The 16,754-nt window shown below is 54.4% G+C and overlaps 1 protein-coding gene across 1 annotated transcript in view; it reads right to left on the reverse strand.

The window, feature by feature from the left end:
- The window catches only part of Ptp4a3 (protein tyrosine phosphatase 4A3), a 32,395-nt gene extending 18,487 nt beyond the window's left edge, over positions 1-13,908 (reverse strand). The window contains exon 1 of the mRNA XM_021628826.2: positions 13,819-13,908. The gene's annotated coding sequence lies outside the window, so the exon portion shown is untranslated. The remainder of the gene's footprint in view (positions 1-13,818) is intronic.
- Positions 13,909-16,754: the final 2,846 nt, after the last annotated feature.

A 16,754-nucleotide genomic window follows, 5' to 3' on the forward strand; every position in this document is an offset into this window, starting at 1 on the left:
AACATTGTTGGCACCTTGGGGACCAGAAGCTAGGGAAAAAGAGCCCTAGCTGTTCTTGTCATGGCGAGGCTCTGGGGACCCACGGGGCAGACATACAGAAGCAAATATCTACTGCACTGGCCACAAAGACAAAGAACAGTTTCCCCCCCCCCCCATGGTCCCAGACTCCCCACTGTGCCCACTCAGAGCTCCTCGGGTAGAAGGAGGGCAGCAGCCTAGGCTCAGCACCCCAGTTGCTCGCACCAAATCTGTGTGATCAGAATCCTATCATAACCACTAGGCAAAGCCAAGGGCATCTGGGTCCTTTCACAAATCCAGGAACACACGGTCAGCAAATCCCTAGGCAAGGCTGTCTCAATGTCTCCTCTCCAATAAATCTAATAACATGAAATTCACCACCATATTTTATGTCTTTATTTATTTTTTTATTTTTTTTATTTTTTTTGGCAAGTCTTGCTAGCACAGGCTGGCCTCCACCTCCCTATGTAGCTGAGGCTGACCTTGAGTTCCTCTTGCCTCCAGCTCATAAGTTCGGGGATTCCAGGAGTGCACCAGCACACCCAACTCAGGCTAACCACTTTAACGTATAGCTTCCCTCCAGGTTCAGTATGCCGGGCATGGTGATGAGTGTCTGCAGTCTCTGCAGTTGGGAAGCTGAGGCGGGGAGATTCTCATGAGTATGTAGCAAATCTGGGCTACAAAGCAAGTTTTCAAATCAACCTAATCCACAGCACAAGTTGCTGCAGATGATGATGATGATGATGATGAAGAAGGAGGAGGAGGAGGAGGAGATGGTTCAGCCAAGAAAGTGCTTTGCCACACAAGCATGAAGACCTGAATTCAATCCCAATTAAAAATGTGGTAGCATGAGCTATGTTCCTAGTGTAGAGGAATATTAATTCAGAACGTGGCTGCTCTGGCAAGAGACCAAATCCACAGACCGTCTAGGTCTGTGTGATCCGGCTGGAATACAAATACACCTTTAACCCAGGAGACAGATGCAAGCAGATCTCTGAGTTCAAGGCCAGCCTGGTATAGAGCAAGTTTCAGGTAAAGAAAAGCTTAGATCCATGTGTAGTGGCATGTGCCTTTAATCCCAAACAATGAAGGTAAAGTTAGTTTGTAGAAGGAAGCACACATGTTTGAAAGTGATGTCTAACTGAGAGGCAGAAACAATGACGAATCAGAGAAAGACTTGACAGAATAGGATACACCCAACTCTCACAAGGAGAGAGAGAAAAGGGAAGCTACTTAAAGGGCAATGAGAAAGAGAGGAGAGACAGTTTTACCAGGACAGGAATAGGTTGCTGAGAGAGAATTCAGGTGAAGATAGAATGAGCCAGAGAATGAAAAGGAGCCAGGAAATCAGAGCAGATTGCTGGAGTTAGTTTGAGGCTGAGCGGAGCAATCCGGGACCGAGAGAGAAGCCATATAGAATTAAGTCAGCTAGGAGAGGCGTTTGAGCCGGACAGCTGAGTTGAACCAGCTAGCCCAGAGCTCAATAACAACTTACTTATTCAGCAGTAAGTCTCAGAGGCTGAAAACATTCTAGGCCTAGGTTAGATTGTAGAGGCTAGAAGCCTCCAGGAGCAGGCCTAGGTTAACAGGAGGCAGTAAGCCTCCCAGACAACAACTGAACCAGGAGCATGAAAATTACTTTTACATCCTAGCACTTGGAAGATGGAGGTAGGTAGATGCTAGGGCCCCTGGCCAGCCTGCCAGCCTAGCCTAATGGATGAGGTCCGGGAGAGATTCTGCCTCAGAAAACAAGGTAGATGACTCCTGAGAGACTAACTACAGCCAAAGCTAACCCCTCTGGCCTCTACACACACACACACACACACACACACATGCCTACGTACCTATACCTACCCACTTACAGTATAGAACGGTCCCAAAATACCTTCATAACTACAGAGACTCCACAGCCAAGTGTGGTGGACACACCTGTAATGCCAGCACTCAGAGGACCACCAAGATGGCTCAGCAGGTAAAGGTGCTTGCTGCAAAACCTGATGATGACCTGAGTTCAATTCCTGGGACCCACATGGTTGAGGAAGAAAAACAACTCCTGCAAGTTTTAATCAATAAACCAATCAATTAATCAATCAATGACTGGATAAATAAATTTAACTAAAAATTTAAGGGGGCTTTTTCTTTTAATTCTAGCACTCTAGCTGAGACAAGAAGTCTGTTGCCAGTCTAAGGCCAGTCTCGGGTACACAGCAAGACTGTACCTAAATTGAAAACTTAGAAGTCTTGGGGCTGTAGCCCGGTAGGAAAGTGCCACCTGGGCATGTGTAAGGGTCAGGGTACCTCCACTCAGCACAAAGAACAGCCGCATTCACCTCGTCCCCTGGCCCCATGTGTGGTTTCTTGTCTGGGTTTTTTAGTAAAAAAGGGATACGATGTGGAACTGTTGGGATGTCTTTTCTGACACAAAGATGTCCTCAAAGATCTCTCCTCTGGTATGCCAATGCTTTCACTCCTTTTATTAGCTGAGTGATATTCCGCTGTAGGAACATGCCATGTTTTAGTGAGTCCTCAGTCGAGGGACATTTAGATGGTTCGGAGCCCAAGTTGGGGGCAGTGGTGAGCATTGCAGGGGTAGGGGAGATGGAACTTGTCCCCAGTTGTTCCGTGAGATGCTGGGGTCCAAGAGCGCTGTGACAGCCTCTTGGAAGAGGGACCAGGAAACCTAGGACTAAATCCAGGCAGGGAAGTGGGTCATGGAAAGAGGGACAGGATAACAGAATCCAGCCCACACCCGGGGGCACCTGATCAGCCCTGTCCTAGGGCTGGTGGACTTGCAGCAGGGTGCAAGGAGTACAGGCTGCTGCCACTGAAGAAGTATAAGATAAACAGAAGAAGGGAGGCAGGAGGGGGGGCCCTGATAGGCCACTGGGCAATGGGGACCTCAGGAGAGCCCAGCTCACTCCCCTGAGGATGGGAAATGTTTGGCGAGGCATTTCAAAAGCTGCAACACGCTCTGATAGGGGGAGGGGGAGGGCGGGAAGAGCCCTGGGACTGTTTACTGAGCTCATTTGATTTGAACAGAAGTAGTAGCAGGCAGTGCTGGCTCCTGGGGGAATTTGGCAGCTGAGTGTCCCTGGCTGGAGAACCCTGAACACTGGGTTAGGAGGGAAAAGACTTGGCCTGTCACCACTACCATACAGGATGGGGAGGTCACTGTCTGTTTACATAGACCTTCATGGAGTCCACCCAACTGTGTAACGGAGTAGACATCCCAAGACCGGCTTATTGTGGGACTGTCAGATACACAGGGCAATGAGGGCCATGCCATCCACGCTTTTGTTAATGGAAGAGTGACGGTAGGGTAGGATGCCTACATAAACAGGAAGACCCAGCAGGAGCGAAGGCAGCAACAAAGGGCCGCTGTAAACTAAAAGCACCTACAGTGAGAGCCAGCTGGGCCAGCACTCAGCTTTCAGAGTCAACATGGCCTCCTGTTCTCTGGTCCTCATCCAGGCCTGACCCAGAGTCCAGCATGAGATGAGGACTCAGACAGTCCCTCCAGCCCCAGACAGAGGGCAGCCCTGGAAGGAAGACTGGTGAGATGCTGAGCCTCGTGTCTAAGGTGGCAGCCTGGATTCTGGCAGTCCCAGCTGGGTATCCTAGGTCGCCATCTTCCCAACACACCTCAGTTAGACCATCACCTCCTCTGCTCAGTCCTCCAGCTGCCCCCACAACTCAGAAGAAATGCCCCAGCACCCTTGACTGTCCTCTAATCCTCCTTTACCACCTACCTCCCCAGGTTTGTCTACAACCCTTTGCATGGGCCTCACTGCTCAGTGGTCCTCTCTGCTTCTCCAAGTCTCCTCCTCATCGCTTGGACCTCAGGTCTGTGGACTTCTGGGCTAACACCCATCCATCAGCACGGCCTGACCTGGATCACCATTCTTGCCTGTCAGTCTGTCTCCCCACTGAATGGAAGCCTTACTGAGGTGTTATGCTGGTCTACCTGAACACTGTGCCCAGTAGGTGTTCAACAGATACGCCCTGTGAGATCTAAGCAGGGTGGGGAGGACATACCCAGTACACCAGGCCTTGGTCAGGACCACTGGTCAGTGAAGTAGAGAAGGACTATTGGTGGGCTTGTCCCTTCCCATCAAGCCTCCCAACCCCAGAGATGCCCTCACCAAGACCACCCATGGTGCCCCCAGGAAGACAGTACATACCAAGAGAGAACCAGAATCACCTATGTCTGGGAACACAAAGCAAGGAAGCTGAGTGCACAGGACTGAGCAATCTGGGATCTGCATGCAGCTGGGAGCGCCAGGGCACCAACACAAGCCTACAACCCCAGACACGGGGACCAACAAAGACTATACAGGTTTCCTAGGCATCCCTTTCCCCCCACCCCGGTCCCTAACTGCTGGAGGCCTATTCTTCCTCACACCGGCTGTGAGCAACAGCTGGGGCAGCCTATCACTGGTGCTAGCTCCTAAAGCTTAGAGAAGGGGGCTCCTGGCATTTTCTCATACTGTCTGGAGACTCTGCTCGGTGAAAGCTGGCATTTGGTGGGGGATAAACACTGACCAGGACTTCTGAACACAGCATGTCCCTGCATGGCAGAGGAGAGGTGAAGGGCACGGGCGGGTAAGCTTCCCGTTCATGACTATTCTGGCTGCCTCCCTTCTAGAGGCCCTCCAGGGTCCTTAAGGATGCAGCCCCACCCTGGCAAAGACTTCCTGAATGGTGTCTCTGGGCTCTTGGGGGCGGGGGGAGCACACTGATCACACAGCTGCTGAGCTGTTGGCCAGGAACCACACACACTCTCCAGACCTCTCCGGCCTGTATGGCCTGATGTTCTCCATCGGTGTCTCTAGAATCTTGGAGGACCAGGACCCTTCCTTGCACACACACCCAAGGACCCCAGATTGAGCTGACTCTGTCTACCCAATTGTCCTCTTCTTGGCAGTCAAAGGGAGGAGCAGAGAGAAGTCCTTCTAAGCTGTGTTATCAGTGAGGTGTACTGGGCCTGTGGGGACTGCGGACATAGCTAATGTGGCCCTGGCACAGCCAGGCTAGGGCAAGGTGGAGTCAGCCTTACCCTGGGCTCCAGACTCTCAGCCCAGCGGACAATACCTGGCCCACTCTGCTTAATGCCCGTGCTCCTTGGCCACACTTGGAGTTGGTCATTCCACTGGGACTTCCACCCCATCTCAGATTCACTCAGTATCTTGTGGGAAGGCAAGATTAATGGGCTGACCCCACTCTGAGAGTCTGGCCTCACGGAGACAGCTGATCCTCTTCCAATCCTGGCACAGCCTCTGAGGTGGGGTACTCTCAGCCCAGGGCTGCATGAGGCTGGATCACAGGACGGCATGTCCCCAATGTACACAGTAAATGCTTTGGACTTGCCAGTGGCCCTCCTGGGACAGTCAATTGCCACCACTATGCCCAGGGACAGCCTCCAACCCTACCCAAACTGGCCCAGTCTCCAAGTTCTCATGTTTACTTCCTTCAGCACAGGGCAGAGACTTGGAAGATACTTGCCTGGGAAACCCCAGCACATTTAGGGCTTTACACAGGGTCTTAAGCCACAGCCTCCAGAACTGGGAGAAGAAGGGGAGGGGAGGGGAGGGGAGGAACTGAGGATCAAGGCTATACCTTGACCTCCCCATAGCTGGCTGAGGCAGGGCTGTGTGACCCCAGGGCCCACCCAACTCCCCAAGGCACAAGAGAAGCCAGGACAGACACAAGGCTGCCAAGAACCCAGGCCACAGGTCCCAGAGGGTTCGAGGTCCCTCCTGGGGCAGGGCAGGCCCAGCTGGCAGTGTCCGTGGGAACAATCCCCAGGCCCTGTCAGTCACACTTAGGACAGCCACTGGACAGTGGAACTGCCACAAATGCCAGGGCAGTTGGACATGCATGGCCTGTGGGGCAGAAACCCAGGCCCCTAGGCCTAAAGAATCAGGCTAATGAGCTAGGAGGACTTGGCCTGAGGAAGGGGCAGAGAGGGGTCTGCAGGGTGCATTCAACTAGTACTAGTGCCATTTGTGCCTCATGATTTGTCTTGCTTCTCTCTCCTCCGCCTCCACCCTTCATCTGAGAAGTCAACTTTCCACTCCCAAGGGCCCCTACCCTCCCAAGGCCACATCCTCTTCCTGTACCTCTTTTTGGCTTCCTTCCCCTAAATCACTCCTCCCCCATCCAGCCTCCACCTGGTGGTCTATACAATGGTAAGTGTTCCCAAGACCCCACACACATCATACAGACCACCCTGGTCTGGAGCCCAAGCGGCTCTGGCTGTGTCTTGTTAAGTCTCTAGAGTAGGGCTAGTGGGCCTCCTCTGGCTGAGGGAGGGGTGGATAGAAAGTGGACAGATGGACAGATGGCTCCTGAATGACCGTCTCAACCCCGCTCCAGCCCACATACCCAGCTCCCAGCCCCGCCTAGCTCTGTTCTCCTGGCTCCCTGCCCCACCTCCTTGCTCCACCCGGTACTCCACAGCACAGACCCCCAAGCCACTGGCTGTCCTCACAGGCCTGAAGGGGCCCCTGGGGACGGCTCTTCCGGTGACTTCCTGCAAGAGAGGTTGGGGGAGGGTAAATAAGCCCTCCAGATGGCTTCCTGCACTGGGCAGTCGTGGGAACTGTGGCTAGTGGGAGGAGACAGAGGGGCAGTGGGGACAAGGAAGCCTGCCTCAAATCAGCAGAAGCCTCCGATGTCCCCAGACAGAGGCTTCACACCCGCTGACAGGGGAGGAAACTGAGGCCTTGACAGTCAAATGACAGCAGAGGTCAGCAGCAGGACCTCCTAAGAGCTAATCACATCCCTGTCGCTGAGGGGACAGGAGCCACAGCTGTGTTCAGTTCCTCACACACACACCTGGAGGTTCCCTTCTCTGGCTCATCACAAACAAAGGGACCAAGAGCTGGGTCAGACCACTCTGCGAGGGCACACCCACAGCCCGCCTTCCACTCTGCACTGCCACTTCCCAACTGTGTCACCTACAGTAGGCCATCCACAGACAGCAGCTTCCTGCCTGAGCTATGGAAGGATGGGGTGTTAAGTGTGGCCATCCCCAGGTTACCCTGAAAATTAAGGAGGTGTCCACCACCAACCCAAAATGGCTCGGCCAAAACCTGTCCAGGCAATGTGGGCTGCACCCTTTCTCTATACCATAATGCCACCACCTCCTAGAAGACCACCTGACTACCTTGGGGAGGGGGGGAGATATCCCTTTCCTGCCACATCACTTCTAGGTCATAGAGCCAGGTGCTCCAGGAAGGGGATTATTGTCCCCTGTCATTCTGTTCAGTTTGTGTGAGTTCTTCTGGTACAGGACTACCCTCTGCTTTTCTATTTTCACGAAGCAAATGCAGACCCAGACAGCTTCCAGGAGGCCTGGGGAGGCAGAAGAAGGCCAAGGCAGTAGCCTATGTCTTCATCCTCCATACAGGGGCCAGGACAGTGGGTGGCAATGGGGTGACGTGGGCTCAGGGCGAGCCGACCACACAGTGCCCAAACGCATGTCCCTAGCTGTCCAGAACTTTCATTATAAATGGGGGTAGGGAGCCAGGCAGTAAACAACAATCTTTCTAGACCCAGGGACCAGAGGCCCACAGTCAAGGCCATGGGAAAACCCAAGTGTGATGTTGGCATCCTGTTCCTGTAGAGCTGAGCATAAAACGGAAAGCCAACATGCAAGGAGGCTCTTTCCTAGGCTATTTACAACAAACACACCCAACTCTACAAGCTGACCAATGAACAGTGTTTAACTGTTGCCCTCTTCTGTGGGAGCTCTGAAGCCACTGCAGGTCCACACCAGCCCATCACCTGACAGAATGGGAAACCAAGGCACCAGCAGACAGTACCTCCACAAGTCACAGACCTGAGAGAAATTAGTGTTAGGAGCATACCTGCTAACATCCAGTTTGGGTACAGCGGCCCCACTCACAACTTTGCACTGATGCGGCCCCAGTCTGCTGTGGGGTCCTGTGTTCCCCTCCAAGCACCTGTCTGCAAATATGAAAACTGAGGCCAGAAAGCACAGGGTAAGTCAAGACCCATCCAAGGTCGGTATATCCAGAGCCATGCCTATGTTCCCCAAGGCCAGTGAAGGGGGCAGGGAGATCACTGTGGAGGGACAACTGGGAATCCTTGGGCACCTCTAAGCTCTGTGCTGCAATTCCCAGCACATGTTGGGCCTCTGGGCAGCCAGCCAGAGGAAAGCTGACCCTGGAGGAGGGGCCTCATTGCTACCCTGACTGGGAGATTAGAGGGAACTGCTTGCTTTGGCAGGGTTTCAGGGCCAGTGGGCTTTGCCAGAGAGGGCTGCCAGGAAGAAGAGGCATCCTCTCTGGGGCACAGGCAACAGGTTCCAGCAAGTGACACTGTGAGCCACTGCAGAAGCCATGATGGATGGGACAGGAGGGCATGATCCTGGGTGGGCCAGGGGATCCTCCAAACACAGCTGAATTTCTTCCGGGAATCCTGAGTCACAGGAAGGCTCAGGCAGAGTGCAGTGGGAACCCTGGTCCCTTGGGAAGGGGACAGGACAGGCCTGCCTGCTGCAGTTGGCCTATCTCCTCTTCTGGGCCAGCCCTGGCTTTGGATGTGTCTGGTGAACCCAAGACCTTGGGAACAGGCTTCCACAAGATCCCACAGATCCCAGGAGGGAAAAGAGAGAGACAATAAGGAAAGAAGCTCCACAATACATTGCAGAGGGGGAAAATGAGGCTTAACAGGAACCTTCTAGCTAGTACGTGGCCATCTCTCATGCCACTCAGACCTGAAGGCAAGGAGACTGAGGTAGGCTGGCCAGCGAAACCCGAAGTAACCTCACTCTGATTTCTTAGATCGGACCTATACCAGCATATTGGTCCTTCAGTCATTTGAACCTTCTTCCAGATGCCTTGTTTCCAAGGACCTAAAAAATCTGCTGCCTACACACCGGGCTTCAGCCCACCAGCGCTGCTAGAGTACTCGGTAGCTCTTGCTGATTCCAAGGAGAAACTGAGGAATGGAAACAGCTCTCTGAGGTCCAGGGAAACCAACCTCCCACCTGATGCCACCTGTAGGAGGATGTTAGGCTCCTGAGAGTATGCATCTCAAACAATATGATCAATCAGGGATGCTTCCTGGTCCACAGCCATAGGTCTGAACCAGCCTTGAATCTTCAGGACCATTAAGCTGATCCTTAACTGAAGGCCATCCACTAGGGAACCTGGGCCCTCCTCCACCTTCCAGACCCTGATCACTGGCCCACTCAGCCCTTTGTACCTACTAGGATGCAACAGACTCTATCTGTGCCTGTACCTCAACCTGGCCCTGTCCAGGGGATCCAGCCCAGCATGACCAGGCAGGCCTTCTCTCTCTCTCTACCCAGTCTACATGGACTACTCAGTGCCAGCAATAGCAAGCAATAAAGGTGGGAACTGAGCAGAGTCAGGACAAAGGCCACAGCAGCCCGAGGGGCTGTGTCTAACTTCATGCTGATTTCCGGAATATCTTTTCCTAGACTCCTTCAGGCTCAGGTAGCAGAAGACAGCAATGTCTAGCTCTAGTAGCCGCCAAAGGTCACTGCCTTTAGTTTTCAATTAACAATCATTACACCTCATTGGACAGACCTCACTGGCTACGATACTGCAAAAAATGGCCACTTCCTTTAGAAGGGTAGATGGCAGTCTGGGAAGACTGGACAGGTCACCCCATTGTGATGCTTGGAACTGGAGGTAGAATCCCCCTTTCTAAATGCCCACCCTGAGCCTCACTTCACCCACAGTAACAGCCCCAGCCCTGTCCCCCCAGAGACCCAGGCCATGGGATCCAAAAGCCATCATCACTACGAGGAGCCATTTGACCTCAGGATATGACAGCCTCGCTGAGCCACTCCATGGAGCTCTGCAGGTGGGGGGTGGGCCCTTCCATGGCAGACACTACCCGGGACAGTGTCCAGCTAGAACCTCAGTCACCTCCAGACAAGTGTCAGGGCCCCGGTTCAGTCCACTGGCTCAAACCAGCTGTACAGTTGCTGTAACATGTAACTGAAGAGACACTGAGGTTTATGCCCAAACTGGTCCAGCCAAACTAGGGCCACCTCCCCCACCACCTGTGACCCAACCCTGATGGCCACTCTCTAGTACATGTAACCTTTACCTTCAACATGGGTGTACCAGCACACCCAGGGCGGCCACGCCATGGCCATCCAAACTCTGCAATAGCCCTGAGCAAGGAAAACCAGACTGACAGCTGGGAGTTGAGCTGAGCACACCCAGTAACCTTGAAGGTGCCTGATCCTAAGGTCCCCACCCAGATAATGAGAGCCCATACCCTTCCACTAACCCATCCCCCCAGAAAGCAGTAGAGTATCACAGTAGGGGCTAGAGCCCTGGGTGGCAATGTCTAAACCCCTCCTCAACCAGCAGGGAGCGCCAAGCACATTCCTGAACCTCTAAGTCCTGCACAGCTGTAGGACAGGAACACAGCCTCACAACCTGGGTGAAAGTGTGGAAAAAGATAGCCAAAGGGTCTTGTGGCCACCACTAATGTCAGCAGACACTAGTAAAGAGCCCCCACGTTCACTGGCATCTTCCCCAGCACCTGGTCATGCGGGGATGGAGCGTCCACACCAAGGAAGTCTGAGAAACCTATAGCAGCTAGGTCAGGATGGTGTGTGGTCTGCAGTAAAGACCACACAGCCTCAGGCTGACTCTTCTAGCAGACTCCACATCTGGACAGACATCTGGGAAGCACCTCCTCAACCAGCAGGGCGCCCTAGGCACATTCCTGCCCCTCTAAGTGCTCTTGTGGGAGACAGGCAGGTGGGGGGAGGGGGAGAGTTGGGTCTCTGAACTTCAGGGAAGGGTGGGGCTTCCCAGGGAAGGCAGCTGTGTTACACACACTCTCACCCTAGTGTCCTTTTCGAGGGTTCTAGAAATAAAAGACCTGAATGCTAATGCTCCCGGGGTGAGCTCCATGGGCCATGGACACCAGACTCAGGAGCCGGCAGAGCTCCTGAGTCTGATTCTCATGACAGCAGAGGGCCCCTCAGGGCCACTGCCTTCACTAGGCTAGCAGCCTGCTCCTTGTCTGAACTGTCTCTGGCCCAACAGCCTTGGCCCAGCTCAAAATGATTATGGGGAGATTTTGGAGTGCTGGCTTGAGGCACCCCTCGACAGAAGACATACAATCCCCACAGATGAACTCCTGAGGCCTTCAGAACCCCACAGCCCCATCCTCATCCTTAGCCCCTCAACTGTGCTACATTACCTTATTCCCCGTGACATAACACGGCTTGGGGCCGCATTGCTGGTGGCCCCAAGACCCTCGGCACTCCCCTCTATGCTCCACCCCCTGCAACCTGTCCAACCGGAGGACACTGGGCAGGCTCTTTATGTGTATGCTGCCAACCGAAGACCAGCCCAGTCCACGGCACACCATACCAAAGCACCACACCACAGCCCTGTCCCAAATGCAAGACCTCGTGATCCCAGAGCCCGACTGGTGGCAGCTGAATAACAGGGCCATGTGTGCCCCCTATTGATTGAGCCTAATACTCACTTTCCCAGCAATGATACCCCAATCTTATAGAAGCCAAAGCTTCAGAACTAGGATGCCTAAGACAGGCGGTGGTGGTACATGCCTAGGCAGGCTAATCTCTGAGCTTGAAGCCAGCCTGGTCTGCAGAGTGAGTTCCAGGACAGCCAAAATACTACACAGAAAAACCCTGTCTAAAAAATAAAACAACAACACAAAGAGAAACAGAAAGAAAGAAGAAAGAAAGAAAGAAAGAAAGAAAGAAGAAAGAAAGAAAGAAAGAAAGAAAGAAAGAAAGAAAGAAAGAAAGAAAGAAAGAAAGAAAGCTCTGGTGGCTGGGCCCAGCCCACATAGCTACACATTCAGTTGCCGACGAAGCCACTGTGGGCAGGGAATGTACATGGACCAGGAACAGAAATAGTAAAGGTGGCTACAGTGGAGGTGGTGGGCTGGAAAAGCCTGTTGTAGGAAGCAACAGGTGAGAAGGGCAGGCCAGACAGAGCGTGCACATGGGCTGCTTAAGTGAGAGCCACTGCGTACCACCCCATCGCAGCTTTCGGGTTCAGTTCCTAGGGAGCAAAGCAAGGCCAGGGGCTTGGGGAAATAGTCAGCACTCTGCCAGCTCCAGGCCCAGTAGCTCCTGGCTCTGCCCCTGAACAAACACAACGGGGCATCACTTCACCTTCCTAGTGAGCTGCCTCCTGGAGCGTCACCGTCACCACTGGGCATCAGGAAGCTTGTGCCACCCCTGAGGCCAGCTCTGTGCACTGTATCCCAACGCCGTGACAGTGAGGGCAGGCAGGCAACTTGGCACCACTCACACCCCACGGACCAGCCAAGAGTCTGAGTCAGTGAGCGTCAGCTTCCCCGGCCAGAAGTCCTCCTGCCATTTTTCAGCCCATTACCATCCAAGCTGCCTACTGGTCTGAGGAAGAGGCCCTCCTTCAGCTTCCCCTTCTGCCGGACCAACGGGTCACAGCCAAGCCCTGCGCTGGCAGGAGGCACTGGGGAAAGTCCTCCTCAGTTGGTGGGAAAGAGGTGCTGGTGGGCTCCTGCCGCAATATCCACAAGGATCATCCGTCCAGGCTGCTTATCTCTGCCCTATCCATCAGACACCAAGGGCCTCAGCCTGCCACCAGCACCTCCAAGAAAAGAACCAGGCCTGGCCAAGAGAGGAGACTGGATAAATATCGGGGGCTGGCCAGCTCCTCCTCAAGGGGATATTTGGGAACATTCCCATGGCATTAGAACAGCCTCCCATCCTCAGGCCCACAGTAAGAGTGCAGGGGCAACCGGGTGCGGTTGTGGTTGCCTGTAATCCCAGCACTCTGGGAGACAGGCAAGTGGATCGCTGTGAAATAGAAGCCAGCCTGGTCTACAAAGTGAGTCCAGGACAGCCAAGGCTACACAGAGAAACCCTATCTCGAAAAACCAAAATAAAATAAAAAAGAGTTCAGGGGTAGATGGAAGGTCCCCCACGTGCACCCTCTCCTCATTGCAGCCCACCAGGTAGAATAACATGGTTCTGATAAGGCCCACTCCACTTCTCCAGTGCCTGTCTCATCTGGAAACGGGGGTTAATAACCTTGTGGGAGGAGTTGAGGCCATAGGCACAAATCTGCCCCTCATAGATGGATTCGGAGGGATGGTCACTCTGCCTGCCTTGGGTCTAAGAATGACATCCAGTCCAAACATGTCTGCAGCTCCCTGCCAGGAGACCTCAGGCCCATCAGGAGTCACCTGCTTAACCTGGCTGCATGTGGACAGGCTGCAGCAGCACCCCTGCTCCTGCAGCAGCGCCCACGGATAGTGAGGCGCTGTCCCATCTGAGCCAGGATTCGGTTCCCTAGGGGCCCAAGACCTGGTGCCCAGCCTCCAACGGTGACCCATTGAAATCCATGTGCGCGGCAGGGAAGACTTTGGGGTCCTACGCCCTAAGCCACGCAGAAAAGGAAACTGAGACGAGCCAAATCCTGGAGAGGGACCTTAGGGAAGATGAAAAACGGGCAGATGTTGAGGGAATCTTCCGCACCCCTAGAAATGGGAGCAGCGTCACCCCTTTCACCCATCAGGTCCGGTCGCCACACCGAGAAATCAGCTGGCTGAGTCCCCCACGCCTGGCCTCTTGCGGCTCCGGCCCTGCACGTGGCAGCGACCGGCCGGGTTCACGCAGGGGCTACAGCGGGGTGCGGCCCCCGCCGGGAGCAAACACACAGACCGGCGCGCGCTCCCGCCTGCGCGGCCCCGAGGCGACGCCCCCGCCGACGGCCCCCTGCGCGCCCCCGCCCGAGCGGCGCGGTGGAGACTGACCTGGCGGTCCGGGCGCCGGCGCCGGCACGACGCGGAGGGCTCGGCACGCGCGCGCACAGGGGCGCGGCCTCGGCGCCGTCAGGACGTGCGCGCGCGGGGGCGCGGCCTCGGCGTCGCCGCCTAGGGGCGCGCGCCGGGTCACGTGGGGGCACGACCCAATGGGAGCGCCCCTGTACACGTTGTCGCACGCGCGCGCGCGGGCCTAAGAGACCCACTAGGGACCGATCTGGTCAACTGCTTCCACCCCACAGCTAGGCACCCCAGGAGCTTGTAAAGCCCTTTGTTTTCCCATAGGTCTCATAAAGCCAAGTCCCTCGCCTAAGGAAAGGTTGGCTGCCAGCAGTCAACAGCCGTCAGGCCATGGTCGACTTTGAGACCCTTTGTGCTAAGCAGATTCTGGGGAGGGGGGTTGTGCCTCCGAGAACCGGCTCGAAGACTAAGCTCCCCTGGGCTGATTGTCCCTGCCTCTGTGCTAAATGTCCCGTCCGCCCTGCAGGACCTTCAAGGTGAGCCCTTCAAAGCGCCACACCCACCCAGCCTGTGCCCCTGTGCGAAAGCCAGCACCAATCCAGCAAATGAGAAACACCCAGATTGTTGTCTTCTTGCCTCCAAAAACATTCGTTCATCCGCTCTTCCTCAGTGGCAGGAGAGACACCAGAAAGCTAAATAAAGTGAGGTATTATCTGTGCAACATCCTGCAAGGACATCACGAAGCTGGTGAAGGACAGAGATCCCACTTTGTCCCCAGACCACCTAACTGGGTCCCTAGCTGCTGTCACCTCGCACTCTCCAAAAGCTCTTCCCCTCAGTGAGGCCAGTTGCCTTCACACCTCAGGGTATTTCATCAAATATCCACAGAGAGGTCAAGACAAATGGGGGCACATCCCAGTCTGAGGTCCTAGGAGAAAGGCCATAATTCCGAGCAATTCTATAAATTCACTACCTGTTCCGGCGGCTCATAGCCCATCTCATCACAGGGCTGCGTGTCTGAGTTGCTGATTTTTAAAACTGACTTACCCTCACCTGCACAGCACCCTCCTCCTTACTTTTTCCCTACTCATTCCTTCCTTTCCTACCAGAGCCTGGGGGAGAGGAGGTTTATCCCAGCATTTCTACTGGGAATAGTAGGTTTACCTTCAACTTGGCCACCCCAGAAGCCTAGAATTTCCATCGCACCCAGGCCCTGGCAGCCGGCTGCCAGGAGAAGACACCAACCTGATGGATTCCAGCCAACGCTTCAGACACTTGCAGACGCCGGACTTTGTGCTTGATCAAATCCAAAGTTCCAAAAGCCCACCTCGTCCCATGGAGGAAGCTCTGCAGCCCTGTTTTCTAGATTCCCTGGCGGGATCTCAGGGGACACAGATTGGAGGGTCAAACCCAGGCCATGCAAGCCGGAACCTGCCACCTACTGCTAGTGGTCTGGAGGGTGCTCAGGTCCGCCGTGGGAAAGGGATCCTCAGGCTGCCTTAGTCTATACAGGGGGTGGTGAGGTGGGGGTTGGGCAAGGTGAAGGTAGAGGCTGAGTCAGAGCCGTCTCTCCAGGGTCTGAAGGTAGAAGCTGAGTCCGAGCCGTCTCTTCAGGGTCTGTAGACGTAGACACACACAGCCCCAAAGCATCCTGCCCCTCTGCATTAGACCTGTCTGGACAGGAGGACCCAGAGCTACCTACCCTCGGGGACAACAGGATCAGCAGATTAGCTCAGAGGACGGGGAATGAGGTCAATGCTAAGTGGATTTCCAGGAAGCTACCTCCAGCCACCAGGCCTGGCCCTAGGTTAGCAGGGCTACTAAGGAGGGGCCCTGGCTAGGAAATGCCGAGGTAGCTACAGGAGGCAGGGGAGGGGGGTTGAGGAGGTGTAAGGCCAATGCCACAGAAGTGACTTTTGAGCCCCCTCCTTGGGCTGCATAATGTAACCTCTGACTTGTCTCAATTTCCCCATCCATAGAGAGGGTGGTGGTAACAATTACAGTCCTAAGCTCATGGAGAAGACTGAGCAAGATAGCACTGGCCATACTTGCTTGGTTCTGCCAGCCCATGACACACCCTTTTAATGAAAATCCATGATAAGGATACTGCTTGAGAACAGACATGAGCAAAAAGGGCTTGTGGGGGAAAAAAAAGAAGAGGAGGAGGAGGAGGGTGCAAAGAGCATCCAAACAGAATGAGGGGCCACCGGGGGAGCCGGGCTCTGAGCTACCTCACGTGTCCTAATTAGCCTCAGGAGAACACAGCCCTTGCCTCACTAACAGAGCCCATCACCCACTCCCCTCTTACAGTGTCAAGTCCTGAAATAGAGGAGTGACCCCAGGCTAGCCCCCACCAGGAGAGACGCCAAAAGTAGAAAACACAGCCCAGCATCTAGTCCTGCTACTCTGGGGTTTCCTCAGACTCCTGTTCTGCCACCCTATTGTATCTAAAACATGAGCCCTGGAATGTTATAACCAATGAACCCTCAGGAGCACACCTGTGTGTTGGCTTCCTCACGTCGGAGCCACGCTCTGCTGTGAAGGGGACTGAAGTGAGTGGCACTGTCCCTGACAAGAAACAGAGACAACTGGAGGGGAGCAAGGCTTTGGGGCAACATGAAAAAAGAACTGTCGAGGCTGAGCTTTGTATGGCTCATTCCTGGGTCTCCTCTTGTGCAGCAGTTATCTGTGGCTTAGTTGTGAAGGGTTTATTCACGGCGGCAAATTAACAAATTCCAAGTAGCCTGAAACAGTCAAACTGTTGTTAGCTGGAGCGGGAGAGCTCACGCAGATAGCTCAGGTGCACCTATCAGAAGCATCTAACAGGACATATAGTACGTGCATACGCCTCGGAGTGAACCGTTCAGGGTGTCTGGTCTAGATCAGAGGCCTGCCAGCTAGTAGACACAGCAGATAAGCAAGAAAGGGTGCCTGAATACAAAGGCCAGCCTCTCAAGAAGGAGACT

This window comes from Meriones unguiculatus, chromosome 8, assembly GCF_030254825.1.
Source record: "Meriones unguiculatus strain TT.TT164.6M chromosome 8, Bangor_MerUng_6.1, whole genome shotgun sequence".
NCBI lineage: Eukaryota > Metazoa > Chordata > Mammalia > Rodentia > Muridae > Meriones > Meriones unguiculatus.